At 45.0% G+C, this 23951-nt stretch overlaps 1 protein-coding gene across 3 annotated transcripts in view; it reads left to right on the forward strand.

Annotated features, from left to right (window-relative positions):
* Nucleotides 1-1540: 1540 nt before the first annotated feature.
* Nucleotides 1541-23951, forward strand: part of LOC138299205 (butyrophilin subfamily 1 member A1-like) — a 745683-nt gene continuing 723272 nt past the window's right edge. For all 3 annotated transcript variants that reach the window (XM_069237316.1, XM_069237318.1, XM_069237319.1), the window contains exon 1: nt 1541-1762. The gene's annotated coding sequence lies outside the window, so the exon portion shown is untranslated. The remainder of the gene's footprint in view (nt 1763-23951) is intronic.

Here is a 23951-nt window from a genome sequence, read left to right on the forward strand (position 1 = left end):
CATAGTGTACAGCCATGGGGTTACAGGACGTATGTAAGCCCTCAACTTTGCCACTGCGTTAGCGGTGTTGGGGCTCTGGAGGTGCTGCTAGAGAGCAGAGGGCTGGGCTTTTGTGCTAACTTTCAAACATAGACCCTGTAGCACCCACCTGCAAAAAGCAATATACTGAGAATATGTAAATGGCAGCTCATCACACCACACATACAAAGTATCCAGTTGTCTTTGGGTGCCCCCTTATCAACTGCACAGGTGGCGTTGTCAACTAAGCCAAGACCCTTTGTGAGGTTGTGTTGTCAAATACGCCAAGACCCTTCCTGAGACAGATTAATGGTGTTCTGACCAGCAGCCGTAAGAACCAACCTCTACATACCAAAATCTGTTCTGTGAAGCTAAAGAGATCTTATGCTGAATGTTCTGTTCACACGATTTTACTGGATATGTTTTAATTCAAAGGCTTTTATTGGAGGTTTTTTTAGTGAATACCCCATGGGAAAGAGCCTTGTCACCCAAGCCGAGTCCCACCAAAAAGTAAAAAAAATAAGAAGGGGCCTCAGAGTTAAAAAGCATTTTGTTTTAAAAAATTTGCAGTGAAATTACGACATTGTCACAAATTCACTGGAAAAATGTAAAAAAACGCAAGTGGATGCTCCTGCCCTTGTTTTTCATAAACCCCAAGGTGAGTTAGTCCCGGGGGCATTGTTTCTTTCAAATGGGGGCTCCTGAGCCCCCCAGCCTCAGGGACCCCCACCTCCCTAGGGCTACTGTTAGAGTAAATGCAGGGGTGGCGGCGTAGCCCCCCCCCTCTGCCCTGGGGACCGCCGCCTCCCCAGGGAACAAATGAAAACTCATGCGGGGACCACCACCTCCCAGGGGCATTCACCAAATTTGGTGATAACAGGATGTCCACTGAAAAGGGCCAGTGGAAGTATAACTCATGTGCACTGCAGCTGTGTCAACTGAGAATGTGACTGCGTTGATTGTGGATTTCCAGCCACTTTATGTAAAGCAAAGACAATTTATTTTGCTTTGGTTGGAATGAATCGCTCATAGTGGCCCGTAGCTCATATCCTATTCTCCATGTTCAGCATTCATTGAATCATTTCCTTGTAATTGTCATGACCTCTTCTTCACATTGATTTCTAAACAGTAAGTTTGTACAATAGCTGTCAAGTTTGGTTAAAGAAAGTTTATCCAACAAGACTGTCAGTCCGAAGCTTGTATTGTGTGACTATTCAAAATCTCTACAAAGGGAAATCATCCCCAGTAAAAGACAATATACAATAATTAATTGCTTCTATTTAGCTAAAAAAAACCTGGGTCAAAGCTGCAATGGCCACTTAAAAATTTGCTAATTGAACATTTTGAACGCTAACATTATACACAAAGGAACTGTAAAGACTTTGACTGGGGCATTTGCTACAACAAGCAGATGTAAAGCCGCAAACCCCTGCCCAGGCGGCCTCGCTCCTGACTCGTCCACGGTCTCCTCCTCTCCCAAAGCCGGTTTTACAGGCTGCACATGTACTTTCACTTTCACGTTCAAGCTTTCTCTCCTTTTGGAATGTGGTTGAAGGAGGCCGCGGGCAGAAAAGGGTGTTTGCCACTGTTCTGTGGAAGCTGAGCTGCTGCCCCCCTCCAGGACGCGCCTCACCTCACAGAGAACAACCATTCAGTGGATTCGTCGCAGTCAACGCCGGATCTAACAGTGCCCTTGTGCGTGGCCTAGACGGAGTGAGGGGCCAGGTGTACGGTCCATCACCAGGTAAGTGGCTTCTCACCCACCATAGATGTGTGCGCTGTGTATGCGGGAAAGGTAGATCGGGGTGAATGCCTCAGCAGCTGGCAGCCAGAGTCGGAAGGTACAGTATTTTTCTGTCGACAGAACGAGTGTTATTGAGAGTGGAGAACAGTAGTACCCCTTGCTGTATAGGGCTGCAAGGCCAGTATGCGCACGATAAAAAGCATAGCGCTGCAAAATAGTACGCAAACGATTAAGGACTGCATCAGTAGCAATGAAACGGGCAGAAAACAAGCATTTGCAAAGCAATGGGTCTCGCATTTGCTCGAATTAGAGCTATTAGCGTTGTAAATTCCTAACCAATTGAAAATGAAACGTAAAACATGAGCGCAAAGGAGAGACACAAAAGAAAAAAGAAGTTTGCTCGCAGTCAAACTGCAAAAGTCCTTGTAACAGGGTCAAAGGCCAAGAGGTAACAAAACTGCCCCAAGGAGGAAAAAACGTAAAGGATTTACCAATGATAACAAAGGATTTTTAAAAGGCAAGCTCATGAACGAGTGATAGTGATGGACGTGCAGTGGGCATGGTTAAAAGCCCACAGATAGATTATAACAGGCCAGAGCGCTTGCATGCTCGACCTAAAAATATAAACAGATTAGTTAAGTGTATATAAAGAAGCAAGTTTACAATTAAACATATTAAAATGTTCTGTAAATGCAAAGGAAATTGAAATTGGAGGATAAAAAATAAGCTAGTAACCTCAGAATGATTTGTGGGAGCAATGCAAGTGCATCAAACAAAATATAGGCCCTCATTATGAACGTGGCGGTCTGCACCACCAAGCCGGCGGTGGCGGTAGTTGCCGCCAACGGCATTGTGGTGCAGACCGCAATATAATTAACGTGGCTGAACCGCCACGTTTGAAACGCTGCCACTGCCAGGCTTCAGCACCAGGTAGCCTGGCGGTGGTGACGTTTATGACCTGACTGGGCAAGCGCTGCTTGAGTCGGACTACACCAGCCTTTCCCTGGTGGTTTACACTGCCAGGAAAAGGCTTGCGGAATGAATGACCCCCCCACCTTGGGGGCCCCTGCACTAACCATGCATTTGGCATGGGCAGTGCAGGGGCCCCCATGCATAGCCCTGTCGTGCATTTCACTGCCCGATTTACGGGCAGTGAAATGTGCAACAGGTGCTGCTGCACATGTCGCACTGCTAGATTGTTCAGGCGCTGCATCCAGCTGGGCCAGCTGGAAGACACACTGTTTCCGTCCAACGTCCCAGCGGGATGTACATTATGTGGCCGGCGGGGGCTTCTGCATGCTGGCGGTCTTTTGTTGACCGTCAGCGCTGATCTCTGCGGGTAAGACTTCCAAATTGTGATTCATGACTGGCGTCAATTGAATTTAGAAAAACTCCAACATTCCTATTAAAATTAAGACTTTTTAGGGTCGAGCCTGCGTCGCATGCGCTCGCGCATGTGTATCGCAGCGAGACGCTTTAGGTATTAGAAAAGGGCTCGGAGACCTGTCGACGTCACGTCAGTGTTTTTCATTGGTTCGTGTGCTTGCCTATTAAATTCTGCTTGCTTTCATTAGTCAAAGGCATGCATACGTCATGTCTTTTCCGGTGGCTAGCCCTCCTCGAGCGCATCGACCAAGTACAGAAAACATGCGAGGCTCGCTGTTTTCTGTCCGGCTCGTGGACTACTTTTTCTCTATTTTCCTAGCACGATTTCGCTTGGCAGAAGTCGAGCGCTTTACACAGTTAATTGCACTTTTTCGGGTTACGTACATAAATGCATTTTTGCCAATAGGTGAAAAGTCGGGTTAGGAGTTTACAACGCTATCAGCTCTAACATGAGCAAACGCGAGACCCGTTGCATTGCAAATGCTTGTTTATATTTCTTTTCGAGTTATAAAAAATATTTAGTCACTTATTTGTTTGCTGAATGCTTGTTTGTTTATTTTTTTGTGTATTATTTTGTGCTTCAAATCATAAAAAATGTATTAGGCCGGGGTTCGGGATTACACTAAGTATTCAGTGAGGATCCTCAGATTTGAGTAGTGATTCTGTGGAGTTCACTGGGTTCTTGTAACAATTAAGAAGGAGTCCACAGAAGTCAGAAGATAACAACCGATGCTTAGATGCCTGTTGACAACCAGGTAAAGACACTGCCAGAACTGAGTCACACACTCCATTCCCACTACTTGAAAGAGGCAAGAAACTTTTACCTATCTTCTCTGCTCCATCTACCCTCGACCTTGATACAAGCACACCACTAGTCTTACTGTCATACTGGCTGTATCAAGAGTGGTGCTAATATTTTAACAGTTGTTTCCTATCTTTTTACACACTTTGACTGACAGCAAAAGACCTGCACCACGGCTACATAGTAGGTGCGTAGACTTTGGTAAGCATCCTAATAGATGATTTAACACAGATCCTCATCAGTGCATTACAATGGATGGTCTGACATTTTTTCATGCTGAACCCCTCTAAGACTCAACGATCACACTAAAACATCTTGCTAAATTGATGCCAGCCTGATCTCCTAAAGCACAGGGTACTCCAAGCACTTCGATAAAAGAAGTTCTTTAGTTGGCCATCATCATCAATTCTGATCTATTTTGGGAAACCCAGATTATGAAAGTAACAAGAGAATGTTTTGACACAAATCCTACCTTAAATCCCACCAGATTTTCACAGGGCTGCAGGGACAGCGTCAATACAATACAGGCTGGATTAAAGAAAAACTCATTATTGGGGATTACCAGAGAAATCCCTCAATAATTTACAGCTGGACTATAGTTCTAAGTGTTGTTTACAGTACATAAAATTGTCCATTATTCGCATCCTTTCTAGGTCTATAAATTTTAACTCCAAGCACCTAGATGCACTCTTCGCTCCAGGGGCCATCTCCTTCTGGAAGTACCCAAAAGCAACTCAGTCACTTTTGGGGGCCAAACCATTTCCATGGGAGCAGAAAGGGGATGGAACAAACTCCACATGAAATGTTTCCCAAACCCCTCTTTTTCTGCTTAGAGGAATATTTATTTTCAATTAATAAATACATTATTGCCTTTTTAACCATTGACCTTTCAGCCCATAAGCTTGTGCTATACTCTTGACAACGCCAAGAAGTCTTAGGATAGTCAACGCAATATAAATAACATAACACCTCACTCCCACCTCACTCCCATACATTAAAGACACTGTCTCTGGTTTTGAAATTTACACCTAGAAGTCATGGTTTTCAGCTGTGTTCATTTAAGTAATTCTATGTTCTATATAGTAATTATATAGAAGCAAAACAAACTACAAAAAAAGTCCGAGACTAGAAACACTGTCCGCAATGACCTAGAGGGAGGCAGTCATCATAGTGTACAGCCATGGGGTTACAGGACGTATGTAAGCCCTCAACTTTGCCACTGCGTTAGCGGTGTTGGGGCTCTGGAGGTGCTGCTAGAGAGCAGAGGGCTGGGCTTTTGTGCTAACTTTCAAACATAGACCCTGTAGCACCCACCTACAAAAAGCAATATACTGAGAATATGTAAATGGCAGTTCATCACACCACACATACAAAGTATCCAGTTGTCTTTGGGTGCCCCCTTATCAACTGCACAGGTGGCGTTGTCAACTACGCCAAGACCCTTTGTGAGGTTGTGTTGTCAAATACGCCAAGACTCTTCCTGAGACAGATTAATGGTGTTCTGACCAGCAGCCGTAAGAACCAACCTCTACATACCAAAATCTGTTCTGTGAAGCTAAAGAGATCTTACGCTGAATGTTCTGTTCACATGATTTTACTGGATATGTTTTAATTCAAAGGCTTTTATTGAAGGATTTTTTAGTGAATACCCCATGGGAAGGAGCCTTGTCACCCAAGCCGAGTCCCACAAAAAAGTTGAGGCTCCTGCCCTTGTTTTTCATAAACCCCAAGGTGGGTTAGTCCCGGGGGCATTGTTTCTTTCAAATGGGGGCTCCTGAGCCCCCCAGCCTCAGGGACCCCCACCTCCCTAGGGCTATTGTTAGAGTAAATGCAGGGGTGGCGGCGTGGCCCCCCTCTCTGCCCTGGGGACCGCCGCCTCCCCAGGGAACAAATGAAAGCTCATGCGGGGACCACCACCTCCCAGGGGCATTCACCAAATTTGGTGATAACAGGATGTCCACTGAAAAGGGCCAGTGGAAGTATAACTCATGTGCACTGCAGCTGTGTCAACTGAGAATGTGACTGCGTTGATTGTGGATTTCCAGCCACTTTATGCAAAGCAAAGGCAATTTATTTTGCTTTGGTTGGAATGAATCTCTCATAGTGGCCCGTAGCTCATATCCTATTCTCCATGTTCAGCATTCATTGAATCATTTCCTTGTAATTGTCATGACCTCTTCTCCACATTGATTTCTAAACAGTAAGTTTGTACAATAGCTGTCAAGTTTGGTTAAAGAAAGTTTATCCAACAAGACTGTCAGTCCGAAGCTTGTATTGTGGGATTATTCAAAATCTCTACAAACAAAGGGGAATCATCCCCAATAAAAGACAATATACAATAATTCATTGCTTCTATTTAGCTGAAAGAAACCTGGGTCAAAGCTGCAATGGTCACTTAAACGTTTGCTAAATGTTAAAAACTACAACATATGGTATAATTTTAAAAGTAAAGGGTCTTGAAGCCCAGAAAGCAGCATGTTTTTTTCTTATTTTCTGATAATACAGTTATTCCAACGGAAAGAAAATAAATGCAAATAGTGCAAATGGAACGTGCAAAATCTCATGCATTGATATTTCAGAAAGCCTGTGCAGAAACAAACTCAAGCAAGTAGTAAAGCATACCGTCAACACCTTATGTGCTTATTTTATAAATAGTATGTTTATACTGCCAAAGGAAAACAATACAGTCAACAAAAATGGCATGTGCGTATCCTCTAACATGACCACTGATAAATATTCCTAATAGCATACGTAAGTTTATAAAAGTAAGCCGGTCCAGCCACTTGCAAAAAGATAAAACAACACCAGTAGGACGAACAAGGTGACGAGTTCTTAACGACCAATATGCAACATGCGGATATTATAAATTAAATACTGCTTCACCATTCAGTTTTTGTGGGATGATATGTCTAGCCAAACTTAGGGCCAGATGTAGCAAGCGTTTTGCATGGTGCAAACTGCGAATTTAGCTGTTTGCGCCATGCAAAACGCACATCGCAATGCTCATTTCCATGTTGCGAGTCAGTACCCTGGTTACCGACTTGCAAAATGTGAATGCGACTCGCATATAGGAAGGGGTGTTCCCCTTCCTATTTGCGATTCGCATTGCGATGTAGAATTGCTTTGTGACCGCGAACGCGGTCGCAAAGCAATTCGCAGTTAGCACCCATTTCAAATAGGTGCTAACCCATTCGCAAAAGGGAAGGGGTCCCCATAGGACCCCATTCGCAAAAGGGAAGGGGTCCCCATGGGACCCCTTCCCCTTTGTGAATGGCTCTGAAAACATTTTTTCTGAGCAGGCAGTGGTCCTATAGACCACTGCCTGCTCAGAAAAAATAAAACAAAAACGTTACATTTTTTCGTGTGTGTTGCAACTCGTTTTCTTTTAAGGAAAACGGGCTGCAATAAAAAAAAAAACCTGCTTTATTAAAAAGCAGTCACAGACATGGTGGTCTGCTGTCTCCAGCAGGCGACCATCCCTGTGAGTGCTGCGAATCGGAAGGGGGTTGTAAATTGCAACCCACCTCATTAATATTAATGAGGTGGGTCTTTGCGACCCCCTTCCGATTCGCAGATGGTGTCAGGGACACCATCCAGCATCCGGGTTTGCGACTCTCAAATTGCGAGTCGCTCACACTCGCAATTTGAGAGTCGCAAAATCGGATTTACCTACATCTAGCCCTTAGTGTATTCGTACAGCTTTTGTAGTTGGTGAATGCACTTTACAAATTTGACCAGGTCAGATGGCTCCTTCAAAGTGAAAACAAGGTTCCTAGCCTCATTACAAGTCCTTAATTATATATCCACAAAGCCTGCAGTTGACAATCATGGAAAGGGAATGCCATTTTGGGTTCGTCTCGTAAGGGCCAACAACCTTGTAGCCATGATTTGTGTCATGCAGGTTTTCCCAATTGCGCACATTAAGTACGGCTGTGCAGACAAAGTGTACGGGTATTTATTGTAGGATGATGCCACTGCCACCATCACGGTTGTGCTGTTCAATTTCGCCAAATCACTTGTCATAGAGAGTGTATTTATCTGCTTTTTCAGCACAGTTTTAAAGGCTGTATCTCAGATCACCAGTTTATTTAGTTCTGTCTGATCTATTTGGAGGGAGTCAAGCACTTTGATTAATTACTGCGAACAATGGTTTTTTTTTGAGTCACAAATAGGATGAATAGCTTATTTTGGAATGTGTTGGGGCGAGCCTTGGCAATCCTATGATAGTATTTTTAAAAAAGCCCCCATGTTGGCCCACATCTGTTCTTCCAGACCAATGTCCAATATGATCTGTCAAACTCTCATGTATTGAGGTAGCCTGAACACTCTTTTATAGTCTTTGACTTGCAATTTTTCCACTGTTTTGGGGAGTTGCCCTGAGAAGGCTTTATGGACATAATTTAGTGGTGTTAGGAGGGATGCCCTGAGCATCGTCTTATAGGCACTGAGAAGGGGCGCTAGACTAAATTATTAAGCTGGTATACTCTTGTAATTATCAGTTTGGCCTTTGCTTCGAGATGGCACAGGTGAATTTTAGAGTTTCCGTTCACAGTCAGCCACACTTCTAAGTAACTATATGATCTGGTCCTGCTACTCTTTAGGAGGCCCATGTTCCAATGATGATTCAATTTCTTTGGAATCCTCTCAAAAGTTATTACTTTGGTCTTTGAATCATTTGCCTTCATTTTATTTGTCTCATTATAATCGTAGAGGGCAGTTAGTGCTTTTTGAAGCCCGATCCTTGAGTGATCTAACAAGACATTATCATCCGTATATTCAAACAGCATGACTTGAATTTTCCCAATTTTTTTTGGAATCAAGTTAGCATGTTTTAAGGCCAGGGACATATCCGCTGTATACAAATCGAATAGAAGTAGGGTAAGGACACAGCCTTGTTTTAGGCCATTGTCTGTCGGAATTTTGATGCTTACGGCAGTTTGTGACAGCTTAACCCTCAACCAGGTTGATGTGTAGAGTGAGACTATAGCCCTTAGCCAGTTATTCGGAATGCCTCAGGCTTGCAGCTTCCTCAATAAATGATTTCTATCCACTGAGTCGAATATGGTGGAATAGTCAATGATGCAGGCATAAAGAGGAGGCGACTTCTTGCTGGAGGCTTGATGTATTAATTAGGAGAGAGCCCATCCATATGCAAATCAATCTTGACCCTGCTCCCATGGGAATAGTCCAACCTGATCTGTTAGGCCAGATCATCTCTGAACCGTAAAGCACGCAAACGAACACTGATTTTGCAGTAGTTAAGACTCATCAGCCAGGTATGGCAGGGTTCCAGTGCCACTGTATGCCCAGGACTCACATCTCGGCATACCTGTCCCATTTATGGCAATACACTAAAGTATACAAATTAGTGATTAATGGAATGCGTAAATTAATCTAAGCCACTGGTAATCACTGAAGCCGTATCTCAGTCCATTGTTTTCTGCACACAATGCCACCTCAGTTTGGACCCCACAATTTGCAAATCAGTCTTGACCATGCTTTAATTAGTTCTAGTAACTTACTGTGCCCTTTTAAGTGGCACTACAGTATACTTGAGTTGGGCCTGTTTCTCTTGTGCAGACCCTATGTTATATATGTTTGCTAATCTGATCGTTTGAGGAATGAATTAGATGTCCCCACAGTAATGGGTTCACATTGACAAATATTTTTGTTACTAAGCATCACACCTTAGCTCTCTAGTTGTCTGTTGTCCTGTTGTGGCTGACTCTTAGATTTCAGCATGTGCCTTGACAGGGTATCTAAATCCATCCAAATAACAAAGATACACCAGTACACTGACAGGGCTGGGATGGGGGTCAAGCGACATTTGAACAATGGAAAGGACCACACCCCATCACCTTCATCTGAGCCATCTGGCACACAAATCCTAGCGTAAATTGAATATTCAAAGATAACTTTGTAAGAGAAAATGGACACAACCTCTGTAGAGGTTGATTTGCTGAGACTGGAGTTACAGAAAGTTAGTGACCGTGCTCCCTAGTGACAGAAAATAACATGACTAATTTGACAAAGAGATTGCAATGTCTTCGAGCCACAGTCGCCATCCCATCAGAACTGGCAGTGTACTTTGACAACTGGCTGGAGGATGCAGAGGGCCATTCCCGCAGATGTAACCTGCACTTCATGGGTTTTTCCAGAATGTGCAGAAGGTGACTCCCTAGAACTATTCTTGGAGAGGCGACTCATCAGAGTTATGAGACAGTACAGATTGTCACAACTGTTTGTTATCGAAAGAGCTCATATGGCTTTGGTCTCCCGTCAGCACCCTGGCTTCTCACCAAGAGTGCTTTTTGTGAGGGTGCTGGTGTAGTGACACATATGGTATACTACTTTGATCCAGAAGTAATGGAGGGACCCCAGTTTAAAGGGACTGTCATCAGAATTTTCCCTAACTATAAGTTTGGGGTCAGAGAAAAAACTTTTTAGCAGACAAAAAGAAATTGAGGATGCTAGGCATTCAATATATGCTTGACAGGTGATACATGTCGCCCGACCCGTTTTTTCTTTGGTCTGAAGAAGTTTGGAATTGGATTTCACACCAGAGAGAGGTGCAAGGCCTCCCATGGACAGGGCTGCAGACGATTCAGAAGCCACAGTAGACAGAGGTGATGTGTGACTAGAACAGAGTAGAGTTTGGGAACAAATGTACAGAAGTACATTTACAATTGTTACACTGTAATGAGCCTGTCAAATACAGCAAGAATCAGTCATGGGAAAAGTGTGAAGAATATGACCTGGAATGTAAGTGGTCTCCATGATTACACCAAGTGATATATATATATATAGTGTAGTCGTACCTCAAGAAATATGGAGGAGGATTTGGTGAGAATGAAAATTGCAAGGACAGTTCTTTTCCTGCACATTCTCCTCACATAAGTGGTGAGTGGCCTTTTGAGTAGCGCCGGGAGTGCCCTTCCAAAACCTGGCTTAACATACTGACATAAAGCGCAGAGATATTTTAGTATATCAGTCAATCAATCAGTATTTGTCTATCGCAGATAATCACCCACAAGGGTATCCAGGTGCCAGGTTCTTGCTGGGATATTTCGAAAAGCCAGGTCTTGGGTCTCTTTTTGAATTCTGGGAGAGAGGACAGTGTTAAAAGTTAGAGGGGGAGGTTATTCCGGTACTTGGTGGCGAAGTAGGAAAAGGAGCATCCTTCACTGTGGCTTCAGTGGATGCAGGAAGTGTGTGCAAGGATGAAGGAAGCAGAGCACAGGTGTCTGAGGCTGGAATGTCAGGTGGTGGTTGATGTATATTGGCCCTTGGTTGTGGACAGCCATGAAGGCATGTATCAGCATCTTGAATTTGCATCTGGATGGGGAGCCAGTGGAGGTTCCTGAGGTGTGGGTGATGTGGGTCTGTTAATTGGGATATAAATCTGTTTGATGAACGTATATGCACCCAGTGTGGATGATAAATCCTTTTTAGAGGTTGCTGGAGGGTCTCACGTCGTATGTAGGGTAACCTTCAGGATGATGGGGGTACTGGCTGTGATGATTGATTGATTGATTGGATTGTATAGAAGTGTGGAGGGCTCTGAACCCAGGAAAAAAATAAATGTAACTTTTATTTCCCTGCACATGGTACATTTAGCAGGCTAGATAGGAAGTTAGTTGTCATTGTCATCCTCATTGTCAAACTTTATTGTTCAGTTAATTAAAACCATTACAAAAAGAATCAATAAATAATATTTTGAATTAAAACGTAATCACCTTTAAATGCCATTTTATCAGTAATAAAGCTTGTGCAAATAATATTGAACTGCAATTTGTCTTTGACTCAGATTAAATCAAAAAGTGCTTAGACTTTCATTGATCCTTTGTGCTCCAAGCTGGCCGCCCCCACTAACTGGGATAGCAGCCGTCTGAATGTTGTAACATATTTTACACAGCTAGCCAAGGCCCAGGCCGCAGAGTGTGAGAAGCAGATGCTAGACGTTTCCAAACAAGTGCGCGCCCTCAAGGTCAAAGCTACAGGTTTGATTAACTGTCTCCTGTGAATGGCTAAAGACTGGCAGCAGCAAAGAAGGTGTAGTAGTCTGCAGGCTCTTTTATTCCTATGTACAGGCCAGGAGAGGTTAAAGCCCTTGATTGGCAAGGCTAATGTTTGCATATAAAGAATCTGCAGTCAAGTTCCTGCGTAGCTAAGTTTATTAATTTTAAAAGGTGTAGCTGTGGAGCCTCAATCAAGTAAGTGTCGTTTAACACTGGCATCTGGATGGAGTCGTCCATTTCAAAGATCTTCAGTACTTTGCTTAGCTGCGTGTTCCAGGGATTACCAGCAGTTTCAAGGATGATTGTCAAGTAATGTTTTAGTGAATGCATGTTTGCCTTCTTGAGCCTGATGTAGTATTTCAGGATGGCTGCTCGGCAGTCTAACTTCTGCGACACAAGGCCCAGTTCCAATCTAAGCCTAGAGTGTCATATGTACTTTGGTTGAAGAACAATTCTTTAATATGCCCTGCAGTGAACATGTTCTAAGATGGCTTCTAAAGATCCAGGAAATGCCAGGTTCTCATACTGCAGGGCAGGAAGTAAAGTCGCCTTTGTTACCCTCAGTATTGAGGCTGCCGGCGCGCTTCTTAGTTGATTACTCAGTTGGGCGATCCTGTATTTGATTGCAGCAGCTTTCTTTCTGATAGCGCTTTTCTGTCTCCCTGCCAAATTATTTTCAGTGAACCACACGCAAAGGTAGTTGTATTTCCTGGCTGTGCAAATGGTCTGACTTCCAAGCTGCCAGGTTGTGATCTTTTTGTTTTTGTACCTTCCGAATATAAGGTCTTTTGTTTTATCCTGGTTTACTTGAAGCTGGTTGGCTATGTTGAATGTTTTCAGCGCATTTAAAGCCAGCTGCAGACTGATTTTTGTGCAGTCCATTATCACAATGTCATCAGTGTATTGGATGTTTTTGTTTTTTGTTGAAACTTTATTTATCACTTTCAAGAATATATAGCAATGTAATCAGCAAGGGGAATGTAAGAATAAGCAGAAAGCAATGCCATGAGGGTAACACACAATGTATCATCGAGAAGCATAAGAAAGTACCAAGGGCAGATGAAGATGGCGGGCATTTACGTCTGGATAACTGAGCAGTAAAGGGTTGGGCAGCAGTCAAAGACTTAAAGGAAAACATTCAAAAGTTGTACAGAAACATTTAATATTGTAATTTGTCAACACGGTTCTGCATGATAAGGGGAACTGGTAGGGGTAGTGTCAAGAGTGCGTAAGTAGTCCCTGAGTGGCTGCCAGATATCACATGGTCAAGACACTGGGGGCTGGAGAGATGTATATATTTCACTAGTGGTGTCACAATGACGGAGGCTTGCAAGTCATCGCTTGGTAGTGGGTGCCTTCTTGATTCCCCAAAGGAGTGCAATTTCTCTCTTGGCAAGCAAGAATGCAATAGCGGCATAGCGCCTTAAGCTTTTGGGTAGGTCTCCCATATACCCAAAGAGAGCCCTCAGTGGGGGTGGGTTAGTACCCGTACCCAACATTATCGATAGCAGACCAAACACTTCACTCCATTACATACTAATGTGGTGGCATGTCCATGTCATGAGCGGTAAATCCATTGGTCCAAGGCATTTAGGGCAGTTAGAGGATCGAGAAGGATCCATGCGAGCAACAGGTGTCACATATACTGTACGCAATCATTTAAAATGCAACAGCTTATGCCTGTGATTAAAGGACATGTATTGGATCTGAGCGCAACAGACCATTAGTTCACCGAAAGGGATCTACCTATGTCCAACTCCATTGCCTCTCTAAGCTTAGTATCTTCAACAGGTAATAGGGCAATGCTCGCCTGATATAGCCTGGAAACTAGATGTGCCCCTGTGTCTGCTGTGATGACTAATGTGAGGGGCAGAAAGTCTGCAGGTGCTAGTTGGTATGAAGGGAAGTGGGCACGGAGAGCACTCTGCAATCGACAGAGCACAAAGTGCTCAAGCTGAGTGGCGTCAGCAAACGTTTGTCCTCCGCACACAAAAAAACATGTTCATCCGGAAACATATCGCCAGGGTGTGAATTGTTAGAAATGGGGTTTCTAGTTGGCTAGGGTATGCACCTAAGCCAAGCAGAACCTACCCACTCTAGTCAGTGCAAGGAAGTTACACGTCCAAGAAAACCCCTGCTCACCCTCTTGGTAGCATGGCACGAGCAGTCAGGCCTATCCCAGAGGCAATGTGTAAAGCGTTTGCATAACACACATGACGCAAAATGTACACCACAAAGTAAACACAACACTGAGCTATGTAAAGATATACTGTATTGCACAAAACATAATTAGGTCCAACATTACACATAAGTAATACCCCGCTACCTTAGCAGTTGTCAGAACGTTACACAAGTTACTAATACTCTGCAAGAATACACAGTTGTCACATTAGAACACGTAAGTACTCAGGATTCTGCAACATAAGCAGTAGTCAAGAATTACAGTAAGAATTCTATGCTCTTGTCATGAACAACTCGTAAATACCCATAACAGGAACAATAGAGAACATATCATAAGTCATAAAAATACATATCAGCAGGCCATGCCCATAAAAGGAACATCAGTACACATATGTAAGGGCAGTAAAGCAGGTAGGAAATCTATAAACCCCCCCAAGGTTCATACTTGGCTCACTGAGCCAGTATTTTCTTTCTAGAGGGGGGCCCCTGTGCTCCTGCGCGCACAATGGGGGCCTCATGGTGCTCCTAGAGGAGAGGGGCGGTCGGCACCCTCTCCTTGCAGAAAACAGGCCCCCCTGGGGCCCACGATTGAGATGGGGGCCTGCCTCGGCCTCCGCACACCCTGTCCTCAGGGTGGGGGCCATGCAAGGTAAAGGTAAAGGTTAAGTGCAAAGTTACTTAGTGTGAGGGCACCCTGGCACTAGCCAAGGTGCCCCCACATTGTTCAGAGCCAATTCACTGAACTTTGTGAGTGCGGGGACACCATTACACGCGTGCACTACATATAGGTCACTACCTATATGTAGCTTCACCATGGTAACTCCGAATATGGCCATGTAACATGTCTATGATCATGGAATTGCCCCCTCTATGCCATCCTGGCATTATTGGTACAATTCCATGATCCCAGTGGTCTGTAGCACAGACCCTGGTACTGCCAGACTGCCCTTCCTGGGGTTTCTCTGCAGCTGCTGCTGCTGCCAACCCCTCAGACAGGCAGCTGCCCTCCTGGGGTCCAGCCAGGCCTGGCCCAGGATGGCAGAACAAAGAACTTCCTCTGAGAGAGGGTGTGACACCCTCTCCCTTTGGAAAATGGTGTGAAGGCAGGGGAGGAGTAGCCTCCCCCAGCCTCTGGAAATGCTTTGTTGGGCACAGATGTGCCCAATTCTGCATAAGCCAGTCTACACCGGTTCAGGGACCCCTTAGCCCCTGCTCTGGCGCGAAACTGGACAAAGGAAAGGGGAGTGACCACTCCCCTGACCTGCACCTCCCCTGGGAGGTGTCCAGAGCTCCTCCAGTGTGCTCCAGACCTCTGCCATCTTGGAAACAGAGGTGCTGCTGGCACACTGGACTGCTCTGAGTGGCCAGTGCCACCAGGTGACGTCAGAGACTCCTTGTGATAGGCTCCTTCAGGTGTTAGTAGCCTTTCCTCTCTCCTAGGTAGCCAAACCCTCTTTTCTGGCTATTTAGGGTCTCTGTCTCTGGGGAAACTTTAGATAACGAATGCATGAGCACCGCGGTGCCGCCTTCTCGACTGTTTTCCTGCTTGTGCATGCTGTGGGGGTAGCCTGCCTCCTCTCTGCACCAGAAGCTCCGAAGAAATCTCCCGTGGGTCGACGGAATCTTCCCCCTGCAACCGCAGGCACCAAAAAGCTGCATCACCGGTCCCTTGGGTCTCCTCTCAGCACGACGAGCGAGGTCCCTCGAATCCAGCGACTCTGTCCAAGTGACCCCCACAGTCCAGTGACTCTTCAGCCCAAGTTTGGTGGAGGTAAGTCCTTGCCTCACCTCGCTGGGCTGCATTGCTGGGAACCGCGACTTTGCAGCTACTCCGGCCCCTGTGCACTTCCGGCGGAAATCCTTCGTGCACAGCCAAGCCTGGGTCCACGGCACTCTAACCTGCAGTGCACGACTTTCTAAGTTGGTCTCCGGCGACGTGGGACTCCTTTGTGCAACTTCGGCGAGCACCGTTTCACGCATCCTCGTAGTGCCTGTTTCTGGCACTTCTCCGGGTGCTACCTGCTTCAGTGAGGGCTCCTTGTCTTGCTCGACGTCCCCTCTCTCTTCAGGTCCAATTTGCGACCTCCTGGTCCCTCCTGGGCCCCAGCAGCGTCCAAAAACGCAAAACGCACGATTTGCGTGTAGCAAGGCTTGTTGGCGTCCTTCCGGCGGGAAAACACTTCTGCACGACTCTCCAAGGCAAGAGGAATCCGTCCACCAAAGGGGAAGTCTCTAGCCCTTTTCGTTCCTGCAGAAACCTCAGCTTCTTCTGTCCAGTCGAAGCTTCTTTGCACCCGCAGCTGGCATTTCCGGGGCATCTGCCCATCTCCGACTTGCTTGTGACTTTTGGACTTGGTCCCCTTGTTCCACAGGTACCCTAGATTGGAAATCCACAGTTGTTGCATTGCTGGTTTGTGTCTTTCCTGCATTATTCCTCTAACACGACTTCTTTGTCCTTAGGGGAACTTTAGTGCACTTTGCACTCACTTTTCAGGGTCTTGGGGAGGGTTATTTTTCTAACTCTCACTATTTTCTAATAGTCCCAGCGACCCTCTACAAGGTCACATAGGTTTGGGGTCCATTCGTGGTTCGCATTCCACTTTTGGAGTATATGGTTTGTGTTGCCCCTATCCCTATGTTTCCCCATTGCATCCTATTGTACCTATACATTGTTTGCACTGTTTTCTAAGACTATACTGCATATTTTTGCTATTGTGTATATATATCTTGTGTATATTTCCTATCCTCTCACTGAGGGTACACTCTAAGATACTTTGGCATATTGTCATAAAAATAAAGTACCTTTATTTTTAGTATAACTGTGTATTGTGTTTTCTTATGATATTGTGCATATGACACTAAGTGGTACTGTAGTAGCTTCACACGTCTCCTAGTTCAGCCTAAGCTGCTCTGCTAAGCTACCATTATCTATCAGCCTAAGCTGCTAGACACCCTATACACTAATAAGGGATAACTGGGCCTGGTGCAAGGTGCAAGTACCCCTTGGTACTCACTACAAGCCAGTCCAGCCTCCTACATTGGTTGTGCAGTGGTGGGATAAGTGCTTGAGACTGCTTACCACTCTTGTCATTGTACTTTTCATAAGAGAAAAATATACAAAACAAGGTCAGTGTATACAGGGAGTGCAGAATTATTAGGCAAATGAGTATTTTGACCACATCATCCTCTTTATGCATGTTGTCTTACTCCAAGCTGTATAGGCTCGAAAGCCTACTACCAATTAAGCATATTAGGTGATGTGCATCTCTGTAATGAGAAGGGGTGTGGTCTAATGACATCAACACCCTATATCAGGTGTTCATAATTATTAGGCAACTTCTTTTCCTTTGGCAAAATGGGTCAAAAGAAGGACTTGACAGGCTCAGAAAAGTCAAAAATAGTGAGATATCTTGCAGAGGGATGCAGCACTCTTAAAATTGCAAAGCTTCTGAAGCGTGATCATCGAACAATCAAGCGTTTCATTCAAAATAGTCAACAGGGTCGCAAGAAGCGTGTGGAAAAACCAAGGCGCAAAATAACTGCCCATGAACTGAGAAAAGTCAAGCGTGCAGCTGCCACGATGCCACTTGCCACCAGTTTGGCCATATTTCAGAGCTGCAACATCACTGGAGTGCCCAAAAGCACAAGGTGTGCAATACTCAGAGACATGGCCAAGGTAAGAAAGGCTGAAAGACGACCACCACTGAACAAGACACACAAGCTGAAACATCAAGACTGGGCCAAGAAATATCTCAAGACTGATTTTTCTAAGGTTTTATGGACTGATGAAATGAGAGTGAGTCTTGATGGGCCAGATGGATGGGCCCGTGGCTGGATTGGTAAAGGGCAGAGAGCTCCAGTCCGACTCAGACGCCAGCAAGGTGGAGGTGGAGTACTGGTTTGGGCTGGTATCATCAAAGATGAGCTTGTGGGGCCTTTTCGGGTTGAGGATGGAGTCAAGCTCAACTCCCAGTCCTACTGCCAGTTCCTGGAAGACACCTTCTTCAAGCAGTGGTACAGGAAGAAGTCTGCATCCTTCAAGAAAAACATGATTTTCATTCAGGACAATGTTCCATCACACGCGTCCAAGTACTCCACAGCGTGGCTGGCAAGAAAGGGTATAAAAGAAGGAAATCTAATGACATGGCCTCCTTGTTCACCTGATCTGAACCCCATTGAGAACCTGTGGTCCATCATCAAATGTGAGATTTACAAGGAGGGAAAACAGTACACCTCTCTGAACAGTGTCTGGGAGGCTGTGGTTGCTGCTGCACGCAATGTTGATGGTGAACAGATCAAAACACTGACAGAATCCATGGATGGCAGGCTTTTGAGTGTCCTTGCAAAGAAAGGTGGCTATATTGGTCACTGATTTGTTTTTGTTTTGTTTTTGAATGTCAGAAATGTATATTTGTGAATGTTGAGATGTTATATTGGTTTCACTGGTAATAATAAATAATTGAAATGGGTATATATTTTTTTTTGTTAAGTTGCCTAATAATTATGCACAGTAATAGTCACCTGCACACACAGATATCCCCCTAACATAGCTAAAACTAAAAACAAACTAAAAACTACTTCCAAATATATTCAGCTTTGATATTAATGAGTTTTTTGGGTTCATTGAGAACATGGTTGTTGTTCAATAATAAAATTAATCCTCAAAAATACAACTTGCCTAATAATTCTGCACTCCCTGTATACACATAGCCAAAAAGTTTTGCATTTCCTCTTTTCACTCTTTTCTAAGTGCTGAAAAGTACTTCTAAACTTTCAAAAAGTTCTTAAAAGTTTAAAAAGTTTTTTCTGTCTTTCCAAAAAGTTCTGAAAACTTTTTTCTCTTTTTCTATCACTTTAACTCTCTCAAAAAAATGTCTGGCACAGGAAAAAATGTTGAACTGGCCAAACTTGCATATGATCACCTTAGCTGGAAAGGAGCAAGGAGTCTCTGCATAGAGAGAGGTTTGAGTGTAGGGAAGAATCCTTCCTTAGAACTGTTAATTAATATGCTTAGAGTACAGGATAAGGCCATAAGTGCCCAATCTGTAGAAAAAGTAGCTAATGGTTCTCAATCTGATCCAGGGACTCCCCCAGGAAAAGGTTCAGGAAAGAAACTTCTCAGCCTGCCCATTACTAGACAGTCTAGCATAGTTGGTACAGAGGTTGAATCACACCATACTGATGATGTGCTCTCACATTATGCTGGTAGCCAAGCTGTTAGGGTGCCCTCTGTAAGGGACAGGTCTCCTTCTGTTCATTCCCATCATACCTCTGTATCTACAAATGTCCCTCCCACCCACCCTGATGACAGATTGTTAGAAAGGGAGCTCAATAGATTGAGAGTGGAACAAACCAGACTGAAGCTCAAGAAGCAACAGCTGGATTTGGATAGACAGTCTTTAGAAATAGAGAGGGAAAGACAGAAGTTGGGTTTAGAAACCCATGGTGGCAGCAGCAGTATTCCCCATAGTCATCCTGCAAAAGAGCATGATTCTAGGAATCTGCACAAGATAGTTCCCCCTTATAAGGAGGGGGATGACATTAACAAGTGGTTTGCTGCACTTGAGAGGGCCTGTGCTGTACAGGATGTCCCTCAAAAGCAGTGGGCTGCTATCCTATGGCTATCATTTAGTGGAAAAGGTAGGGATAGGCTCCTTACAGTGAAAGGAAATGATGCCAATAATTTCCAAGTTCTTAAGAATGCACTCCTGGATGGTTATGGCTTAACCACTGAACAATACAGGATAAAGTTCAGAGAGACCAAAAAGGAGTCTTCACAAGACTGGGTTGATTTCATTGACCATTCAGTGAAGGCCTTGGAGGGGTGGTTACATGGCAGTAAAGTTACTGATTATGACAGCCTGTATAACTTAATCCTGAGAGAGCATATTCTTAATAATTGTGTGTCTGATTTGTTGCACCAGTACTTGGTGGACTCTGATCTGACCTCTCCCCAAGAATTGGGAAAGAAGGCAGACAAATGGGTCAGAACAAGAGTGAACAGAAAAGTTCATACAGGGGGTGACAAAGATGGCAACAAAAAGAAGGATGGTAAGTCTTCTGACAAGGGTGGGGAAAAATCTAAAAATGAGTCTTCATCAGGCCCACAAAAACACTCTGGTGGGGGTGGTGGGCCCAAATCCTCCTTTAATCAGAACAAGGAAAAGAAACCATGGTGCTATTTATGTAAAATAAAAGGCCATTGGACAACAGATCCCAGTTGTCCAAAGAAAGGCACCACAGCTCCTACCACTACAACCCCTACTGCTACACCTAGTGTCCCTACTAATAGCAGTGGTGGTGGGAGCAAACCTACTAATAGCCAATCCAAGGGAGTAGCTGGGCTCACTTTTGGTAATTTAGTTGGGGTTGGTCTAATTAGGGAGACCACAGAGGCTACTTTAGTCTCTGAAGGGGCTATTGACTTAGCCACTTTGGTTGCTTGCCCCCATAACTTGGAGAAGTACAAGCAACTAACCCTAATAAATGGTGTTGAGGTCCAGGCCTACAGGGACACAGGTGCCAGTGTCACAATGGTGATTGGAAACTGGTGCACCCTGAACAACACATACTTGGACACCAGTACCAAGTAACCGATGCTCACAACATAACACAAAGCCACCCCATGGCTGTTGTAAATCTCAACTGGGGGGGGGTAACTGGTCCAAAGAAAGTTGTGGTAGCTTCAGATTTACCTGTAGACTGTCTATTAGGGAATGATTTGGAGACATCAGCTTGGTCAGATGTGGAGTTGGAGGCCCATGCAGCAATGCTGGACATCCCAGGGCATATTTTTGCTTTGACAAGGGCTCAGGCCAAAAAGCAAAAAGGACAGGGAAGCTTGGATCCTGGAACAATGGACCAAGTGCTCCCTAAAGCTAGGGCTAGTAGAAGCAAACCACTTCATACTATCCCTCCCTCTACAGTGGATTCTACTTCTGAGGAAGAAGAATTCCCTCCCTGTGCAGAACCTACACCAGAGGAGCTGGAAGCAGACACTGCTGAGCTTTTGGGTGAAGGGGGGCCTGCCAGAGAGGAGCTGAGTGTGGCACAGCAAACCTGTCCCACATTAGAGGGTCTCAGACAGCAAGCTGTCAAACAGGCTAATGGGGATGTCAGTGACTCTCACAGAGTTTACTGGGAGGACAACCTCTTGTACACTGAGCATAGGGATCCTAAACCTGGAGCTACCAGGAGATTAGTGATTCCTCAGGAGTACAGAAAGTTCCTCCTAACACTGGCACATGACATTCCCCTAGCTGGGCACCTGGGTCAAATGAAAACTTGGGACAGGCTTGTTCCCCTGTTTCATTGGCCTAGGATGTCTGAGGACACAAAGAAATTTTGTTAGTCCTGTGAAACCTGTCAAGCCAGTGGCAAGACAGGTGGCACTCCAAAGGCACCCCTTATCCCACTGCCTGTGGTTGGGGTTCCCTTTGAAAGGGTAGGGGTTGACATAGTTGGCCCCCTTGACCCTCCTACTGCTTCAGGCAATAGGTTTATCTTGGTGGTAGTGGACCATGCCACAAGATATCCTGAAGCTATTCCTTTAAGGACCACTACAGCTCCTGCAGTGGCAAAGGCCCTCCTGGGTATATTTTCCAGGGTGGGCTTCCCAAAGGAAGTAGTATCAGACAGAGGAAGCAATTTCATGTCTGCATACTTAAAGGCCATGTGGAAGGAGTGTGGTGTAACTTACAAGTTCACAACACCCTATCATCCACAAACAAATGGACTGGTGGAGAGATTTAATAAAACTCTCAAAGGCATGATTATGGGACTCCCTGAAAAACTCCGCAGGAGATGGGATATCCTTCTACCATGCCTCCTTTTTGCCTACAGGGAGGTACCCCAGAAAGGAGTGGGCTTCAGCCCCTTTGAACTTCTTTTTGGACACCCTGTTAGGGGTCCACTCACACTTGTAAAGGAGGGTTGGGAACAACCTTTAAAAGCTCCTAAGCAGGATATTGTGGATTATGTACTTGGCCTCAGATCAAGGATGGCTGAGTACATGAAAAAGGCCAGTAAAAAACTTCAGGCCAGCCAAGAGCTCCAGAAGCAATGGCATGATCAGAAGGCTGTTTTGGTTCAGTACCAACCAGGGCAGAAGGTGTGGGTCTTGGAGCCTGTGGCCCCAAGAGCACTCCAAGATAAATGGAGTGGACCCCACACAATTGTTGAAAAGAAGGGTGAAGTCACCTACTTGGTTGACTTAGGCACTGCCAGGAGTCCCCTTAGGGTGCTCCATGTCAACCGCCTGAAACCCTACTATGACAGGGCTGATATCACCCTGCTCATGGCAACAGATGAGGGACAAGAAGAAGACAGTGATCCTCTACCTGATCTCTTCTCTTCCACAGAACAAGATGCTCTTGTGGAAGGTGTAGTTTTGGCTGATTGTCTTACTGCTGAGCAGAAAGATAATTGCATAAATCTCCTAGGACAATTTTCAGAACTCTTCTCTACTGTGCCAGGCACCACTTCTTGGTGTGAGCACACTATAGATACTGGAGACAGTTTACCTGTCAAAAGTAAGATCTATAGGCAGCCTGACCATGTCAGGGACTGCATAAAGCAAGAAGTTCAGAAAATGTTGGAACTAGGAGTGGTGGAGCACTCTGACAGTCCATGGGCTTCTCCTGTGGTACTGGTACCAAAACCCAATTCTAAAGATGGAAAGAAAGAAATGCGGTTTTGTGTAGACTATAGAGGTCTCAACTTGGTAACCAAAACTGATGCTCACCCTATACCCAGGGCAGATGAGCTCATAGATACACTGGCATCTGCCAAGTATCTAAGCACTTTTGATTTGACTGCAGGGTATTGGCAGATCAAATTGTCAGAAGATGCTAAACCTAAGACTGCATTTTCTACCATTGGAGGACATTACCAGTTTACTGTAATGCCTTTTGGTTTGAAAAATGCACCTGCCACTTTTCAGAGGTTGGTGAACACAGTCCTGCAAGGGCTGGAAGCTTTCAGTGCAGCATATTTGGACGATATAGCTGTCTTTAGCTCCAGCTGGGATGATCACCTGGTCCACCTTTGGAAAGTTTTGGAGGCCCTGCAAAAGGCAGGCCTCACTATCAAGGCTTCAAAGTGCCAGATAGGGCAGGGTAAGGTGGTTTATCTGGGACACCTTGTTGGTGGGGAACAGATTGCACCACTTCAGGGGAAAATCCAAACTATTATTGATTGGGTTCCCCCTACCACTCAGACTCAGGTGAGAGCCTTCCTAGGCCTCACTGGGTATTACAGGAGGTTCATTAAGAACTATGGCTCCATTGCAGCCCCTCTTAATGACCTCACATCCAAGAAAATGCCTAAAAAGGTATTATGGACAGCAAGCTGTCAGAAAGCTTTTGAGGAGCTGAAGCAGGCCATGTGCTCTGCACCTGTCCTGAAAAGCCCTTGTTACTCTAAAAAATTCTATGTCCAAACTGATGCATCTGAATTAGGAGTAGGGGCAGTCCTATCACAACTTAATTCTGAGGGCCAGGATCAACCTGTTGCTTTTATTAGTAGGAGGTTGACCCCTAGAGAAAAGCGTTGGTCTGCCATTGAGAGGGAGGCCTTTGCTGTGGTCTGGGCTCTGAAGAAGTTGAGGCCATACCTGTTTGGCACTCACTTCATTGTTCAGACAGACCACAAACCTCTACTTTGGCTAAAACAAATGAAAGGTGAAAATCCTAAATTGTTGAGGTGGTCCATATCCCTACAGGGAATGGACTATACAGTGGAACATAGACCTGGGAGTAGCCACTCCAATGCAGATGGACTCTCCAGATATTTCCACTTAGAC

The sequence above is a fragment of the Pleurodeles waltl genome, chromosome 6 (genome assembly GCF_031143425.1).
Source record: "Pleurodeles waltl isolate 20211129_DDA chromosome 6, aPleWal1.hap1.20221129, whole genome shotgun sequence".
Lineage (NCBI taxonomy): Eukaryota > Metazoa > Chordata > Amphibia > Caudata > Salamandridae > Pleurodeles > Pleurodeles waltl.